At 42.0% G+C, this 18,885-nt stretch overlaps 1 long non-coding RNA gene across 1 annotated transcript in view; it reads right to left on the bottom strand.

Moving 5' to 3' along the window:
• Nucleotides 1-18,885, bottom strand: part of LOC139357481 (uncharacterized) — a 171,216-nt gene that overhangs the window by 78,822 nt on the left and 73,509 nt on the right. Inside the window, exon 2 of the long non-coding RNA XR_011610712.1 lies at nucleotides 13,740-13,838. This is a non-coding gene — a long non-coding RNA (uncharacterized lncRNA). The remainder of the gene's footprint in view (nucleotides 1-13,739; nucleotides 13,839-18,885) is intronic.

Genomic DNA, 18,885 nt, shown 5'->3' with positions numbered 1-18,885 from the left:
GAGACCAAGAGCAACCATCTTGTGACTATGAAGCAACAGGCATGAAGGCAACATCATATGAAAAGGAAAAGAAGAAAGATAGAAAGGGTCTGGAACCATCCAGGACGAGCCCTGGCTGTGGGAAAAAGTAGACTCTATTCAATCTAGCCACTGAAGTCAAGTGTCTGTTACATGCAGCCAAACACAATATCCTTTTTGTTCTTTCCTTCTTTCCTTCTTTCCTTCCTTCCTTCCTTTTTTTTTTTTTTTTTTTTTTTTTGGCAGAATCTTGCTCTGTTGCCCAGGCTGGAGTACAATGGTGCTATCACCACTCACTGCAACTCCACTTCCCGGGCTCAAGTGATTGAGGAGATGGAACGACAGGCACATGCCACCATGCCTGGCGATATTTTTTAAATGGGACTTCACCATGTTGCCCAGACTGGGCTCGAACTTCTGAGCTCAGGCTATCCGCCCTCCTTGAACTCCCAGAGTGCTAGGATTACAAGAGTAAGCCGCTACACCCAGAAAACACAATATTCTTTTGAGGTTTATAATTTAACAGCAAATGACAAAGGCCACATATCAGTGGGAAACATGTTCTTCCTGCTGCTTTCCAAATGGCTGAAATTATATGCAGAAAACAACATGGCAACTGCCTAAAATGCCTTTTTCTATTCTATAAACACCGTTAGATGATATACCGACTGATCATTCAACATTCCACAAACATTTGCATATTTTTTCCATTCCACATCTACTTTTTTTTTTTTTTTTTTTTTTTGAGGGGAGTCTCGCACTGTCGCCCAGGCTAGAGTGCAGTGGCACAATCTCGGCTCACTGCAATCTCCACCTCCCAGGTTCACACCATTCTCCTGCCTCAGCCTCCCAAGTAGCTGAGACTACAGGCACCCGCCACCACGCCTGGCTAATTTTTTTTTGTATTTTTAGTAGAGACGGGGTTTCATCATGTTAGCCAAGATGGTCTTGATCTCCTGACCTCGTGATCCGCCTGCCTCGGCCTCCCATAGTGCTGGGATTACAGGCGGGAGCCACCGCGCCCGGCCCACATCTACATTTTTTTAATGGAAAGACCACAAGGATATTTCCTTTGTCCCATAAACTTTATGATGAGGTATAGATAAAGAGAGGCATCTCAAAAGAGTCAACCAACTGATGACCTTTCTGACAGGAGCAAGACAGTACAACCCATTATCTTCTTCACTTTTATTGTAAAATCTCTTTATTGTAAAAGTGATATATGCACTTGGTAAAATATTCGAGCACTATAGACGATCATTAAATAAAAACTTCATCTCTTCAAAGGTTATCTTTACAAATAGTCATTACCACGTGATTCAATGGCTTGTTCCCTACTGTCCACCCACATTGATACCTCACTCCACCCCAATCCCCATCCCACATCTAGATGTCCACATTCAGGGGTGGGATTACTTGGATTTCTATGTAACCACCAGACTAGCTGAGGGCTCCCTGTCCATCCTCTCCCTCATCACTTACCACCTTTTGTAATTATATATTTGTCAGTGTGTTTGTATAATATTTGTCTTATTTTCCAGACAAGGATTCTCCAAGGGCAGGGACCCATTGTCCTTGTTTTTGTTTTATGATATGCCCTGATCCTGGCAGGCACTCAACAAATATTTGATTAATGAATGAATGAATATTGTTGAGTATTAGAAATAATGAAGTTCTGATTTCAAAACAACATGTTGTACAAATAAAGATGCACAATTTTTACTTGTCGGTTTAAATAAATAGATCATAAATAAATAAAAGCAGTGAAGTTCTGAGGAACTGAACCAAAACTTGTCTTTGTACCTCAGTGACCTCTGCTAAGGGCTAGAAGGACAGAGTTGTCAGAGACAGAAAAGTACCAGGTACCCATGATTCGGGTCAAGACCTTCTTGTTCCCTGAGGAACAGCAAATGCTTATTCCCAGCAAAGGAACAGCAGCCTTGGTCTCCATGGGATTATAGGAAACGGCAAGAAATATTTCTTCTTTGTGCTGTGACCTGTTCAAAGAAAGAAGCCTTTTCATCAGGCTCCTCCTTATCTCTGTTTCCGTCTTCATAAACAGAAGGTTCTGATACCTGGGAGACTTCTCGGATGCAGAAGCCTGACTGAGAGCAGAGAGAACCCTCTGTAAGCCAACCCTGTCTCCTGCTGGAACACAAGTGATTTGCACCCTCCCCTCTGCAGTAAACCTTTCTAACATCACAAAACCCCACCACTCGACTTGGGCATCCTGACTGTGCCCAAGCAGGGTTGGTGGTTAGAGATGGGAGCCAATGCCACGCTGTGGTAGCGGCCCACCCACTAAGCTCGTCCTCAAATGTTCCCTGAGGAGAACAAAACAAGCATATACCAAGGCACCCAGTGATGACTGGGCTGCCGGGTTCTGATGAAACTGTAGAGTTTCTCCTGCCTTCTCCCCTTCTCCTGGGAATGAAAACAGCATATGAAGATGGCAGAGGATGACAATCATTTTAGCATAATGATCATATGGGAGACAACCGCTGGATGGTTTATCATATTTTGGAGACATTACCACTGAGAAGACCATTGTGAAAATTCCCCTTAACCCCACCATTCAGTGCCCTGGTACCATCTGGTCAAGACCACAGAGAAATCAGCCAGCATAGGAAGAGGCACAACTCAGAGGACTGGATGCAAACAAATAAAAAATGACAGGGTCACAAGGGAGGTAGATAAAAGGTAGGAGTGAAGAGAGGGAAGGGTTCTTAGCCTCCCTGAACCTGCTTCTCCATCTATAAAATGGAAGTGATTAACATAAAGTCCCAAATTTTGGTGCAAAATGTCAACTGCACAAACATGGGTTGGGGAATCTCTGAAGAGAACCAGGGGTTTTAGATGATTACAAGGTCAGTATGATGCACAGACTGATGTATGTGGTTGTTAAAAAAACACAGTCTCCGATGCATTAATAACATATATAAAACTGTTTACAATAAATAAGACAGAAACAGTTCTATCCTTTCTGCATGTTTTTGAGATACAGCATTATGGTCTTAAGGGAAACTATCTGAAGTTACAGAGGAAAATGATCAGAATGGCAAAGGCCAAAAAACTGTGGTATCTGGATGATCATGGTTTGAGATCAGCAGGAATGGCTCCCACAGTAGCAGCAGGTGCATCCTTCCCAACCATCTTGGCTCGTACCTCTTTACCTTTTCTGTGAGTCTGACGATCAGTAGCCTTTTCCTAATTGTGAAACCGCCCTTCCTCTACCTATCTCAGCAGACAACAAAGGACTTCACCAACAGGTCAGTTTGGTCTATTTTACATGTATGTCTGTTTTTCTGTATAAATATATAAGCATTTATTTATATTCTGCTCATTCTAAAAGGGATTCAAGAGGTGGACATAGTGGTGTGCACTTGTAATCCCAGCTACTTGGGAGGCTGAGGCAGGAGGATCACTTGAGGCCAGGAGTTTGTGGCTGCTGTAGTGTGCTTTGATCACATATGAGAATAGCCACTATACTCCAGCCTGGGCAACATAGTGAGACCCCATCTCAAAAAAATAAATAAATAATAAATAAAAGAGATTCAAGGTGGCTTACAGTGATGTACACAATGAAAATAGTGCACAGTAGAGAAGAAACAAGAAGGAGAAATATTCTCTTATTCTACCTCTTCTCCTTCCCCTGCCCCTTTTTGTCTGGGGTTCCCAAGTCACAGCTACCATTCAGTTTCACCCAGAATCTGCTCTGAGTGGGCCTGCTTCAGCAATGGCAGCCCGAGTCAAATCTACGTGTTTAGCTTCATCTTCTCTGGCTCATTTCTTCAGTATTTACTTAACACCATCCAGTAGGCACTGGAAATGCTACAGTGATAAGACAAGGCTACTTCCCCCAAAGAGTTCATGGTCTCGAACCCAGCCTTCTTCCAACAATAGATAGAAAGTTAAAGAAACCAACAATGTTGACTTAGAAAGTACAAACTTAGAGGAGATAGGATTCTTGTTTCCAAAAATGTGAAGGGCTCCTATATGATTTAGCTTTTTAGTTTAGTTTTCAACTATGTTATTTTATGTGCACTTTTATTTGAGAAGACCTCAACTTCCTTTTGGCTCTAAATAAGTTATAAATTAGAAATGAGTATATTATAGGGCATCAATATAGCAGAGCGGTTAAATGCAGGGGTTTTAGAGTTAGCTATCTTGACTTCAAATCCAGATCTGGTGATTGGATATGACTTTAGTTTAGATTTATTAGATCAGACTTTGGGCAAATTATATAACATCTTCTAACATCAATTTCTTCATCTTTGAGAACACCAATATGTTGTGAAGATTAAGGGGCATAGCATATGCCAAATGCTTAGCACAGGGGCCAGCACATAGTAAGTAGCTAGTTCTCATTAAATCCATGTATATTTGAAGATATATAGTATAGCAAAGGAAATAGTGACAGAAGTGAGCTGAATTGTGATTTATTTATTTATTTATTTATTTATTTATTTATTTATTTATTTTGAGATGGAGTCTTGCTCTGTCACCCAGGCTGGAGCACAATCTCAGCTCACTGCAACCTCTGCCTCCCGGGTTCAGGTGATTCTCCTGCCTCAGCCTCCTGAGTGGCTGGGACTATAGACATGTATCACCAGGCCTGGCTAATTTTTTTTTGTTTTAGTAGAAATGGGGTTTCACCATGTTGGCCAGGCTGATCTCAAACTCCTGACCTCAAGTGATCTGCCCACCGTGGCCTCCCAAAGTGCTGGGATTACAGACGTGAGCCACCACACCCAGCTGAATTGTGATTTTATCATCATCACCTCTAGCAACAAACTGTGGGTTTCCTTAGATTGAAATTTTTCTCATTAATATCAGAAATACATTTCTAACATCTAAAATGAAAAATTCACAAAATTTACAACTTCAATAATGTGGGGTGAACTCTATTGTCCACAAGTGGACAAGCAGAATAGTCCCCCATTATGACTGGGAGGGAGTTGGACTATGTGGCTTAGAAATAATTCTTTTCTCACTGCAAGACTCTGAATTTGAATTCAAATCTGCTATAGAATGAGAACAAAAGAATCACGCTGGCCTCTGGAAGGCCCTCCAGTCAGCTTGACCTCAGAAGGCTGGATTAGCAGAACTGAAGACAGTTCTCTGAAGCACTGCAAAGATTAGGAATTCCTGGACCAGGGAAGACTCAGATGGCCAGAGGCCAAGACACAGAGTGCTGGATTATTTTGCTTGGCTCCTGGAAAACAAATGTAAATCTAATCGACAATCAATCAATGTTTATCTTATCCGGAATTGTGCAAAGCCCCATGGTGTAATGTAAAGTAGATACCAGACTTGGTCCCAGAAATCAGACTGAAGCATTAGAAACAGACTGTGTGAGATCCTCAAAGATGACAATGACCATGAACCTTCCTTTTATCTCAGCAGCTGGGCTGTGTTCCCTTAGGCACAGGTCAAACATCAATATTGTCAGTCAAAAACGGACAGGCCTGGGTCTCACTTGAATTTACTCAGAGACACCACATTCTTCAGTCCCTCTCCTAGACAATACAGTACATATTTTGAGGAGTCACACATTTACTTCTGGACAGCTGCAGCATAGCGGTAGGGATGGTATTCCCAAACATGGGAGCCTTGCAAAATGCTCATCAGAAAAAGGAGAGAACTAGGAGCAACAGAGGAAGCCCTGGACTGAATATTTTTAACATTTGCATTTGAGATCCTAGAAGAAAGAGACATCAAAGCCAAATAAATAAAAACAATGTGTGAAAGATGCCTGTCCTTATCAGACAATTCAAAAATAAACTGGCCAGGCATGATGGTTCATGCCTGTAATCCCAGCACTTTGGGAGGCCGAGGTGGGAGAATTGCTTGAGGACGGGAGTTTGAGAACAACCTGAGCAACATAGCGAGACCCTGTTTCTACAAAAAAAAAAAAAAAAAATGTTTTTAATTAGCCAGGTGTGGTAGTGCACCTACAGTCCTAGCTACTTGGGAGGCTGAAATAGATCACCTGAGCCTAGGAGTTGGAAGCTATAGTGAGTTATGATTGGGTCACTGCACTCCAGCCTGGGTGACAAAACAAGACCCTGTCTGTATTTTAAAAGTAAAAATAAAAAGAATAAAAATAAAATAAACTGTTATTTTTAAAGCTACTTTCAGTTCCTTACAGATGAGTGTTAACTTTTACTCCCAATCAAAAGCCTTTTTATGCATTTAGTCTCAAATTGTCACACTGCCCACAAAATCTGCAATAAAGCAATTGGAAGCCCTAGAGTAAACAAAATGTGTTCAGCAGAATGGCAGGCTCAGGAAGCTGATCAGAAATAGGCACACACTGTCTGTCGGGGTGTTTTCTGGATTTTTCTCTGTTTTATTCATTTATACTAATGTGTGGACAAAAGGGTACAAAACATTTTGCTACGAATAAAATCCTGAGACTTGTATGTAATTTCTAAGCTTCTCCTTGGGAAAGAAGCCACAATCTGTTTTCAGACAAGAGTAGAACACTTGCAATTCCCTTTGAAAAACAACGTCCAATTTTCCCTTAAATTGAGATGCCAGAGCAACTAGACTGCGATTTAAATCAGAGAACAAAATTAGTCCAGGTACACCGGGGTGGAAGGAAAGGCAGAGCAGACACCATGGTAAATCACGTATGAATTCAAAATGCAGTCTTCCCCCCAACCCCAGCAGATTTTCACTTCCAACAAATTAGAGAAATAAATTGGCAGTTCACCTACGATTCGCTGATAAACAAACATTTTTCACCAGCCACTTCATGACCGTCTTTTGAATGGAGCCTTTTGCAGTTCCATAAAGGATTGGGTGTAATGATAATTCTGAAGTTCACAATAACCCTTGGCAGGGCTCTAATGAAAAACAAAAATCTACTCCTAATTCCAACCATTTGCCATAACAACAAAAACCTTTATATTATTAATATTAGTGTGGCCCGAGGGAGAACTAGAACCTCAGAGAGGGGCAGGGACTGACAGCAGCTAAAATATTTCATCTCCTGGTTAAACCCCATGAGAGTCGGGTTTCAAGTTGCGTTCCAAAAGCACAAACAAGGACCAATATCTGGGAAGCACTTGGCTGAACACCTTCATGTGCAGCAGAAATGAACCGACCATTCCAGATGGACAGAGGCTTGCGGCTAAGATTTCCTTGTGCTTCAATAAACTAATCCATTTGTTGGTTCTTCTTACAAACTAGATTAAAGCTCTGACCTCCACATTTCCATAAAATTAAATACACCTTGGGAGAATCATAACCCCAGATTCATCCACTCTTCTCTTTGGGTTCTGTAACCAGCCGAGACCTCTGCTGGCGGAGAATGGTGGGTTTTGTGGGGAGGTGGAGAATACATTGGGATTGGAGGAGTTTCTATTCCACAGAGGAGCCTTTATCTCTGCAAATATGTTCCACTGTCAGGTTGGCTGGAACCAGACCTATCTCTCCAAGGCAAGGGCATTTCAGGACTCAGCCCAAGGTGGTATCTATTTAGTCCAAAACTTTGCCATCAATAGAGCGCACAATCTGCCTAGCAGGGTTGTGTGGCTCCCCTTGGGAAAGGCATCAGTCTCCAGTGAGGGTACGTAGCCAGAGATGAGAGGTCCTTCCACAAAATGATTTTTGCAAAGCTTCAAGTAGGGAGAATAGGTGGGGGGCAGGGTGTTTCCATAACTGTACCATCCTAGCATTAAATTCTATCCAAGTGGGCTTTTGTGAAAATTACACCAAATGCTGAGAAGCAATAATCAACTGAAAGCAAACTGGTCCATCATTACCAAAAGATTTCAAATTCACCACCTTTTGGGGTAGAAGTGTATTGGGAGGTGGGGAACCAGGTTTCTAAAAGACACAGCAAATCACAAATATGCTGATCTAACATTGTAAATGACATCTCATCCCTGAAGGCAACTGAAGGAGACACTGGGATTTAAGGTACCTAGACACTTGCCAACAGAATGTGAAGATGTTAGGGAGAAATGAACAAAACAAGCATCCTTAAATTGCATAGTTTAAAAGTTTAAAAGCAATCTAAGGAATAATTCAATGAATAATAAGTCTCTAAACATCAGAATAATATAAACTTCCTAGTGCAGTGAATGGGAATGCCGATTAAATTCAAATCTGTTCAGAGACTTTATTCCAGGGCATGAGGCTGAGCTGCTGCAATGTACACAAGTGGGGTGTAAAGTCAATGGGATTACATTTTCCTAATTATTTTCTGCTTGAGCTTTACAGCACATACACAAAATGAGATCAGCCGGGACTTGCCTCTCTAACAAATCACTCAGATTTAAACATTGCTCACATAAACAAAGGGGGGTGGGGTGGAAGAGAGAGAGAGACAAGGCTGGGAAAAGACAGAAAAGGGCTTCTTCAATCACAGTTGCAAGGAACAAAAACCTGGAGGGGGAAGAGAGTTGCTGGACCGCCACCAAATCTCCCCCACTGGAGACAAGAGCCCATCTGCTGAGCTCGGCAACTTCGCTTTAACTACCATTCAGCTCGCGTCTCTGCAGAGATCTGTCTGCAGAGCTGGCAGATGGACCCCTGCTTCCCCGAGTCGCTGTGTTATTTGTTTAATAAATTTAATTAATATCCATACTGCATTGGATTGCTCCCAGAAAAGGGGTCGAAGTGCTCCCTTTCCCCAACAGCTACATGATGAGTGATTTCCCAGAAAAGAGCAGATAACAGTGCCCTGGACCACTGAAAAAATTAAAAGTACCATGTGCTTACACTATTTTGCATGTATTAATTTTTGCAGTGCACTAATGTACTTCTGACAGGTATTTTAGCCTTATGAAGACATGGAATTCACAAAAAAGGCTGAGTATCTCTTCTTTGAGATCACTTAGATTTGTTGGAATGTTTTTAAAAGAACCCTATGGAATCACACATTCAACATTTTTATCTATTTCTATAAAATGGAGGGCCATGAAGGGTAAGGAGGTGGAAAACAGCTAGTAGCCACTTTTAACGAACTGAAAATTTTCCTGGTCATATTAAACGTGTATTATTTCCCAAGCTGGAAAAATGTGACTATTGCAAACATACAGAATGGAAAGGGTCTTGGACAAAACCATGGCAGTAACGTGCTCCCTCTTTGTTGAGTGGAGTCCCTGCAATCAATGAGTATGAATTAAAGCAGTGTTACACTAACCTTTCTATTCAATGTCATTCTGTCCTTCTAGGCAGCTAATTTCATCTTAACCTAGATTTCCCATAGTATATATTTTTTACAAAATCCCTTGAGGATGTAAAAGGTGTCTCATGAAAAAAGCATTCTGTCCTCAATAAGTTTGGGAAATACGTCAAGAAAGGGTAAATAGGTTTCTTTCCTGCAGGCCTTCTCTGAGCCTTTAATGTGCAAATAGACATTGTAAATATTCCTACAGAAGGGGAATGGGATTCAATATAAAAGGCACCACTTTCCAAAACCCAAGCTTGTTTTATATCCCAGGGCCTAATACAGGGCATGGCAGATAGCGGTACTCATTAATACTTGTTGCATGAATGAATAAATTAACAAAGACGTGAACTCCCAATGGCTTTGCTTAGGAATAATCTTTGGGCACCTGAATCTGACCACTGATAAGATTTGTATTTTTAAAAAATGAACAAAAACATGTCCATACTAGGGAAGAATTGAAGGTACTTAAATAAAATACTGAATTTCGAGGGTTTCACGTTCAAGGTTCTATTCGCCTATATTCTATTGAAACTCCCAAGGTGCTATTTCCCTATGTTAGCTTTATTCTGCATTTAAACTCTCAACTGCTAAATGTCCTAAACAATCTCTCCATTCCCTTTCGTGAAAACCTGATCTTGCAGAATTTTTACACTTCTCAAATCCTTGGCAACACTCTAATTTGTGTGTCATCAATATGCTTAATCTTTTCCTAGAAATGGGGTAATGAATTCAATTTGATCATAGGCATTGAACTGGTGAGGGGAAAAATTACTCCTTTAACTGAATTATTTTAAGTGCAAAAGCTAACAAAGGCAGAATTATTTTGAGTTTTTAAATAATTGCAATGTTAAACGTGTTAAACTGAAATTAGTTTCATTTAAGGTAATAGGAAAAATTAAAGACTATTTTAATGTAGGTTAGCCCCACAGCATTTTGTTGAAAACAATTCCCCATTGCTTTCCCTTATGTCAATGTCCTTCAATATTCCATCCTGTTGATAAGCACTGATGTCACTAGTCTTTCTCTCACAATTTGAGACAACTATAGCCCTTCCTGCTAATTTGATACTCATGGAGAACATGCAAAATGGCACTCAATCCTACATAACTAGAATAACTAGAGAATAAAAATCTCCCCTTTAGCTCATTTGGCTACTAAGAATTTCTAAACTTACAGAAAAAAAATCTACTGTTACCTGGTGAATCCAAACTACTGCTTGAAGCGTTATGTTGAAAGCTCTCAGAAGACTTCACCAACATTAAAACCCTCAGGAATAAGAAGAGAAATTAGAGAACGCTGAAACAAGCAGCGTATTAAAAAAATTTCCTGCACCAAAATGTTTCTTGAATTGGAAGAAATATATACAATCAAAAAATAGAACTCAGAAAATATTATGGGCTAGATTTTAGGAAACCGGGAAAAAAAGAAAGGCAGGAAACATTTATTGCTACTATGTGCCAGGCACAATGTTCAGTACTTGTAATAATAATAAGACTAATTAATGACAGCTAGCATTCAGTTAAGTGCCAAATACTGTGATATACCTTTATATGGTATGTGTATTCCTCCCACTAGGTGCTGTAATTAGGAAGAAACTGGAGCTCAGATAGGTTAAGCAATATGCCAAAGGTCCCAAAATGAGTAAGTGGAATGATGAAGCCAAGATTAGCATCCTACCCATCTGACTCCAGAACCTATGTCAACCACTATGCTTTCCCACCTCTTATGTGTATGATCTTATTTCAGAGGATAGATACAATGATGTCAGCATCCTCTCAGCCCCTCCAAAATGGAAAGGAACATGATGAAAATATTTTGCATTAATACTCCAAATATATGGCAATGGCAGCAAATTGTTATGACTAAAGGTTATAAAGACTACCCTTGAACTTAACCCCATCAAAATATTAAGTCTGTCTAAATTGGCTTAGCTGTCCTCCTCTAACAGATCTTCTGATCCACAATTCAATGTGAGTTACCTTTGCAAGTATAGTTTTCAATATTCTACCTAATGTGATGTGCTGTAATTTTTTTTGTTTTTTGTTTTGTTTTGTTTTTTGAGACATCTCAGCTTGTTGCAGCCTCATCCTCTGGGGTTCAAGCGATCCTCCTGCCTCAGACTCTTGAGTAGCTGGGACTACAAGTGAGTGCCACTATATCTGGCTAATTTTTACTTTTTTTTGTAGAGATGAGGTTTCACCATGTTGCCCAGGCTGGTCTTGAACTCTTGAGCTCAAGCGATCTGCCCGCCTCAGCCTCCCAAAATGCTGGCATTACAAGCATGTGCCACCTCACCCAACCTGATGCGCAATAATTGTTTAGGTCCCCCTCTGTCCCTCCCTCCCTTCAGAATAAAAAAATACAGGCACCTGCATTTAACAATCCAGATGAAAGATAAATAAATATCTCTCTATGTATGTCTGCTTTCACTCCAAAAGACCTAATTTTCTTTTAAGGCAACATGAAAATTGTAATTCCTAGAACAATTCAATAAATGTTTTGGTTGTCTACCACTTGTAAACATTAATAAGCACGTATTGAGCACCTCCTGAGTGCTCTTTCTCTGCTACTAGGTGCTGGATAGGATATGTTCTGTTATTCCTACTTCATGTAGACAACGTATTACTTAAGTTTTTATAGTGTAACAAATGACCCCAAAATTTTGCAGCTCAAAACAACAAACATTATGTCACCGTTTCTGTGGGTAAGAAATCTAGGCACAGCTCAGTTGGGTGTCTCTGGATCAAGATCTCTATCATGAAATTACAGCCAAACTATCAGCTGGAGCTGTAGCCTCATCTGAAGACTCAAATGAGGGAGACTCCACTTTCAAACTCACTTATGTGGCTGTTGGCAAGATCTAGTTCCTTAAGAGCTGTTCAGTTACAGGCTTCAGTTTCTTGCTGGCTGTTGGCCAGAGCCCTCTCTCAGTTCCCTGACACATAGGCCTCTCCACAGGGCTGCTCTCACAGTATGGCAGCTGGCTTCCTTCAGAGACAGAAAGAGAAAGAGAGAGAGAGAGATTCCAAGATAGAAGCCACAGTATTTATGTAATCTAATGCCACAAGTGAAGTCTATCACTTTTTCCATATTCTATTTGTTAGAAGTGAGTCACCAGGTCCAGTCTGCATTCAAGGGGAAGGAATTACCCAAGATGTAAATACCAGAAGGCAGGGGGCCATCTTAGACGTTATCTACCATAGAAAGTCAGCAGTGCTGCATTTTGTGCTTCTAAAGGGATGCATGCATACTCACACAGACACACGCACATACACAAATGAACATCTACAAAATAATTCTTGTTTCCAACATTTTTCCTTTAAAGTTAAATGTATGCATTAAGTAAAATGCCTGTGTATACTAAATGCTTTCATTCATTCAACAAATACTTACAGAGTACATAATAGAATTAAACTCTGTTCTAAAACTTTTTATAAAAGAAAGAAATAACTAAAATTGTGTTGGAAACTTTCACCAAGACTATAGCCAAGCTCTTCTCCTGCAAGCAGAGACACATGGAGAATAAAGTTTAAGACAACCATTGTTCTTTTCAAATTGAAATAACCTCAGCATTTACTGTTACAGACTATTTTTCAAAATGTTTCCTCAGGCTAAAGCAGTGATGAGCAAATCTACTTGCCTACAGATATAAAACTTCTTTAGGACGGACGCGGTGGCTCACGCCTGTAATCCCAGCACTTTGGGAGGCCGAGGCGGGCGGATCACAAGGTCAGGAGATCGAGACCACGGTGAAACCCCGTCTCTACTAAAAAAAAATACAAAAAATTAGCCGGGCGCGGTTGTGGGCGCCTGTAGTCCCAGCTACTCGGGAGGCTGAGGCAGGAGAATGGCATGAACCCGGGAGGCGGAGCTTGCAGTGAGCCGAGATCGCGCCACTGCACTCCATCCAGCCTGGGCGACAGAGCGAGACTCCGTCTCAAAAAAAAAAAAAAAAAAAAAACTTCTTTAATATTAGCTTTAATAATAATAATAGGGCTATTTCAGCCTACATATGCCTTTGCAAGTATAGTTTTGTCTTTTGTCTTGTATCTCAATTCATCAGAATTTGAGAGAGGAAGAGGGGTACTCAGACTCTGTATATTTCAACTGGGGACCATCGATGACAGAAGATGGCACCCCTGAAGCTAAGAAAAAATATAACATCCTCCAGAATTGTAATTGCCTTAAGGAAAAAGCAAAGAAGAAGAGTGAAAGAAAACCATTCTTAATTAATAGGGCATTTATTAAAAAAAAAAAAAAAAAAAAACTGAGAAACTCCAGAATAATCTCAATTTACCTTGAATTAATAAGATTTTGTTAATTGTCATCAGTCAATAAAACTGGGAACTCATGAGCTGAAGTTGGTTCAGTTATAAAGAAATAACATTCCATTTTTGCACAACTAAATTTTGTAAAGATTTATACTAATCACACAAGCAAATAAATGCTTTGCAACCTGTCTTAGTCTACCTTGTGCTGCTATAACAGAATACTTGAGTCTGGGTACTTTATGATAACAAAAATTATTTCTCACAGTTCCGGAGGCTATGAAGTCCAACACTGAGGGGCCAGCATCTTGCAAGGGCTTTCTCGTCACATCATCCCACAGCAGAAGGCAGAAGGGCAAGAGAAACTGAGAGAGAGAGCAAGAGGAAGTTGGACTCATCCTTTTACAAGGAACACTCCCAAAACAAGAGTGTTGATCCATTCATGAGGGAGGGGCCCACCTCTTAACTCATACATCTGGGAATTACATTTCCAACACATGCTTTCTGGGGACACATTCAAACCATAGCATTCCATCCCTGGCTCCCAAAATTCATGTCCTTCTCATATGCAAAATACATTCATTCAATCCCAATAGCCCCAAAAGTTTTAACTCCTCCATCATCAACTCAAAAGTTTAAAGCCTCATCTAAATATATGGGTGAGATTCAAGGTATGGTGCAACCTGAGGTAAATTCCCCCTCAGCTGCAAGCCTGTAAAATTAAATGGGTTATCTACTTCCAAAATATAATGGTGAAACAGGCATAGTATAGACATACCCATTCCAAAAAGGAGAAATAGGCAAGAACAAAAAGGTAACTGGTCTCATGGTAGTCCAAAACTGACAGGGTGAACAACAACAAATCTTAAAAGTCTAAAATAATCTTTGACTCCATGTGCCATCTTCTGGACACACCCAGAAGGGTTGGGCCCCCAAAGCCTCAGGCCTCCCTGCCCCCATAGCCTTGCTGGGCTCTTCTCATGAAGAACTCTCACAAGTTGGAGTTTTATGCCGGTAACTTTCTCTGGCTGGTACTGTACACTGGTAGCTCTATAGTTCTGGGGTCTTTATGGTCCCACTCCTGGGGCTCCACTAGGCATTGTCCTAGTGGGAACTCTCTGCAGTGGTTCTGCTCCTGCAGATTTTTACCTGGGCCTTCAGTATGTCCAATGCATCTTTTGAAATCTAAGTGGAAGCTGCCACAGCCCCACAACCTGTGCACTCCATGTGCCTGTAGAATTAGCACCACATAGATACTGCCAAGTTCACCAGCTTTACCAGTTGTGCCCTCCAGGGTGGTGGCACAAGCTGCATATGGGCCTATCTGAGCCATGGCTGGGGAGTTTGAGGGGTACTGGCTACAGAAGCTGAGGGGTAATCACTAGGGAGGCTGAGGGGCATTGCATAGGAATGCAGGGAGCAGAAACTTGAGGCAGTGCAGGCAGCAAAGGCTACCTTCCTGCAGGCACCATGGCAGTTCCTTTGGGGCTACTTTGAAGATCTTTGAAGTGCCTTCAGGGTCATTCTCCCACTGAGGAATAGCACCTGGCTTCCTTCTATACATGCTAATCCTTTCATCAAAGGGTTTCTTAGCTGAACCCCTGCATGCTTCCTTGTTTCTTACTTGTCCAGGCTGTGAATACTTCAAATCCTTAAGTTCTATTTCCCTTTTAACTATAAATTCCATTTTAAAATCATTTATTTCTTCTCTCATTTTACCGTACACAGTTAAAAGAAGTCACACAGATCCTTCAATATTTTGCTTAGAAATTTCTTCTGCCAGATACTCTAATCCATTGCTCTTAAATTCTGCCTTCCATAAAGCCCTTAGGGGCATGGACACAATTCAGCCATGTTCTTTGCTAATTTATAACAAGGATGGCCTTTACTCCAGTTTCCAATATCTCATTCATCATTTCCATCTGAGACCTCATTAGACTTGCTTTTACCATCCATATTTCTACCAACATTCTGAAAATGACCACTTAAGTAACCTCTAAGAAGTTTCAGACTTTCCCTCCCGCTATCCTCCACTTCTGAGCTCTCATCAGAATTTCCCTCAACTCCCTACTCATGGAAGTCTAGGCTTTTTCCAGCATTCACTTCAAAACTGTTCCAGCCTCTACCCATTATCCAGTTCCAAAGCTGCTTCTGCATTTTCATTTATTGTGATAGCAGCAGGCTCACTTCTTGGCACCCACTTTCTGTCTTAGTCCACTTTGTGCTGCAATAAAAGAATACCTGAGACTAGGTAATTTATAAAAAGTAGAAATGTATTTCTCACAGTTCTGGAGGTTGGGAAGTCCAAGATCAAGGGGTCAGCATCTGGCAAGGGCCTTTTTGCTGCATTATGCTGTAAACTAAAAATAAAAACCTAAGCCCCCCACCAACTGAACAGACCTGTCAGTGGTCAAGGGAACCCCAGAAAAACCTTAAAAACTGAATTCCTGGCCATGATGGGAAGAAAGGTTAGAAATACTTAATTATACCTCCTCCCTTTAGGAGTTTAGGCACAACAAATGACCAACATTAATGTTAAAATAGAACTCACAAGACTGACAAAACAGACTGTGGCAATAAGACACCAAACTACAAACAAGACCTAAGGCCATACAAGGCAAAGGTTAACTCATGCCTGCGGGCAATCAGTTTTGCCTGGTAGCATCCTTACCTTAACTTAAAACATTTCTGTCAGGCCTCTGAGCCAAAGCCAAGCTATCACATCCCCTGTGACTTGCACTTATATGTCCAGATGGCCTGAAGTAACTGAAGAATCACAAAAGAAGTAAAAATGCCCTGCCCCGCCTTAACTGATGACATTCCACCACAAAAGAAGTGAAAATGGCTGGTCCTTGCCTTAAGTGATGACATTACCTTGTGAAAGTCCTTTTCCTGGCTCATCCTGGCTCAAAAATCCCCCTGCACTGAGCATCTTGTGACCCCTACTCTTGCCCGCCACAGAACAATCCCCCTTTGACTGTAATTTTCCTTTACCTACCCAAATCCTATAAAACAGTACCACCCTTATCTCCCTTTGCTGACTCTCTTTTTGGACTCAGCCCACCTGCACCCAGGTGATTAAAAAGCTTTATTGCTCACACAAACCCTGTTTGGTGGTCTCTTCACATGGACATGCATGTCATTTTGGTGCCGTGACTCGGATCGGGGGATCTCCCTTGGGAGATCAATCCCCTGTCCTTCTGCTCTTTGCTCCATGAGAAAGATCCACCTACAGCCTCTGGTCCTCAGACCAACAAGCCCAAGGAACATCTCACCAATTTTAAATCTGGTAAGCGGACTCTCTTTTTACTCTCTTCTCCAACCTCTCTCACTATCCCTCAACCTCTTTCTCCTTTCAGTCTTGATGCCACACTTCAATCTTTCCCTTCTCTTAATTTCAGTTCCTTTCCTCTTCTGGTAGAGACAAAGGAGACACATTTTATCCATGGACCCAAAACTCTGGCGCTGGTCATGGACTTGGGAAGACAGTCTTCCCTTGGTGATTTAATCACACGGGGACGCCTGCCCAATTACTCACCTACGTTTCAGAGGTATCTGACCACGCAGGGACGCCTGCCTTGGTCCTTTACCCTTAGCGGCAAGTACCTCTTTTCTTGGGGGGCGGGCAAGCACCCCCAACCCCTTCTCTCCCTGTCTCTACCCCTTCTCTGCTTTTCTGTTGGGAGGCAAGAACCCCCGACTCCTTCTCCGCTTTTCTGGGGAGCAAGAACCTCCTGACCCCTTATCTCCATGCCCCGACCCCTTATCTCTGCACCCCAACACCTTATCTCTGTGTCCCAACCGCTTTCCCACTTTTCTGGAGGGTAAGAACCCCTGAACCCCTTCTCTCTGTGTCTCTACTCTCTCTTTTCTCTGGGCTTGCCTCCTTCACTATGGGCAACATTCCGCCCTTCATTCCTCTTTCTTCTCCCTTAGCCTGTGTTCTCGAGAACTTAAAACTTCAACTCACATCTAACCTAAAACCTAAATGCCTTATTTTCTTCTACAATGCCGTTTGACTCCAATGCAAACTCGACAGTAGTTCCAAATAGTCAGAAAACGGCACTTTCGATTTTTCCATCCTACAAGACCTAAATAATTCTTGTCGTAAAATGGGCAAACAGTCTGAGGTGCCTGACGTCCAGGCATTCTTTTACACATCGGTCCCTCCTTAGTCTCTGTTCCCAATGCAACTCCTCCCAAATCTTCCTTCTTTTCCCCGCCTGTCCCCTCAGTCCCAACCCCAAGCATCGCTGAGTCCTTCTAATCTTCCTTTTCTACAGACCCATCTGACCTCTTCCCTCCTCACCAGGCCAAGCTAGGTCCCAATTTTCCTCAGCCTCCACTCCCCTACCCAATAATCCTTTTATCACCTCCCCTCCTCACACCCGGTCTGGCTTACAGTTTCGTTCCTCAACTACCCCTTCCCCACCTGCCCAGCAATTTCCTCTTAAAAAAGTAGCTAGAGCTAAAGGCATAATCAAGGTTAATGCTCCCTTTTCTTTATCCGACCTCTCCCAAATCAGTTAGCATTTAGGGTCTTTTTCATCAAATATTAAAAACCTAGCCCAGTTCATGGCTCGTTTGGCAGCAACCCTGAGACACCTTACAGCCCTAGACCCTAAGAGGTCAAAAGGTTATCTTATTCTCAATATACATTTTATTACCCAATCCGCTCTGGACATTAAATAAAGCTCCAACAATTAAATTCCAGCCCTCAAACCCCATAACCGGACTTAATGAACCTCACCTTCAAGGTACACAATAATACAGTAGAGGCAGCCAAGTAGCAACTTATTTCTGACTTGCAATTCCTTGCCTCCACTGTGAGACAAACCCCAGCCACATCTCCAGCACACAACTCCAAATGCCTGAACCGCAGCTGCCAGGGGTTCCTCCAGAACCTCCTCCCCCAGGAGCTTGCTACAAGTGCCGGAAAAAGGAATGCCCGCAGCCTGGGATTCCTCCTAAGCCGTGTCCCATCTGTGCGGGACCCCACGGGAAATCAGAATGTGCAACTCGCCCAGCAGCCACTCCCAGAGCCCCTGGAGTTCTGGCCCAAGGCTCTCCGACTGACTCCTTCCCAGACCTTCTTGGCTTAGCGGCTGAAGACTGACGCTGCCCCATCGCCTCGGAAGCCTCCTGGACCATCACAGACGCTTTGGGTAACTCTTACAGTGGAGGGTAAGTCCGTCCCCTTCTTAATCAATACGGAGGCTACCCACTCCATATTACCTTCTTTTCAAAGGCCTGTTTCCCTTGCCTCCACAACTGTTGTGGGTATTGACAGCCAGGCTTCTAAACCTCTTAAAACTCCCCTACTCTGGTGCCAACTTGGACAACATTCTTTTATGCACTCCTTTTTAGTTATCCCCACCTGCCCAGTTCCCTTATTAGGCCGAGATATTTTAA

Source organism: Macaca nemestrina, chromosome 12, assembly GCF_043159975.1.
Source record: "Macaca nemestrina isolate mMacNem1 chromosome 12, mMacNem.hap1, whole genome shotgun sequence".
NCBI lineage: Eukaryota > Metazoa > Chordata > Mammalia > Primates > Cercopithecidae > Macaca > Macaca nemestrina.
This window is presented reverse-complemented; position numbering and strand designations above follow the sequence as displayed.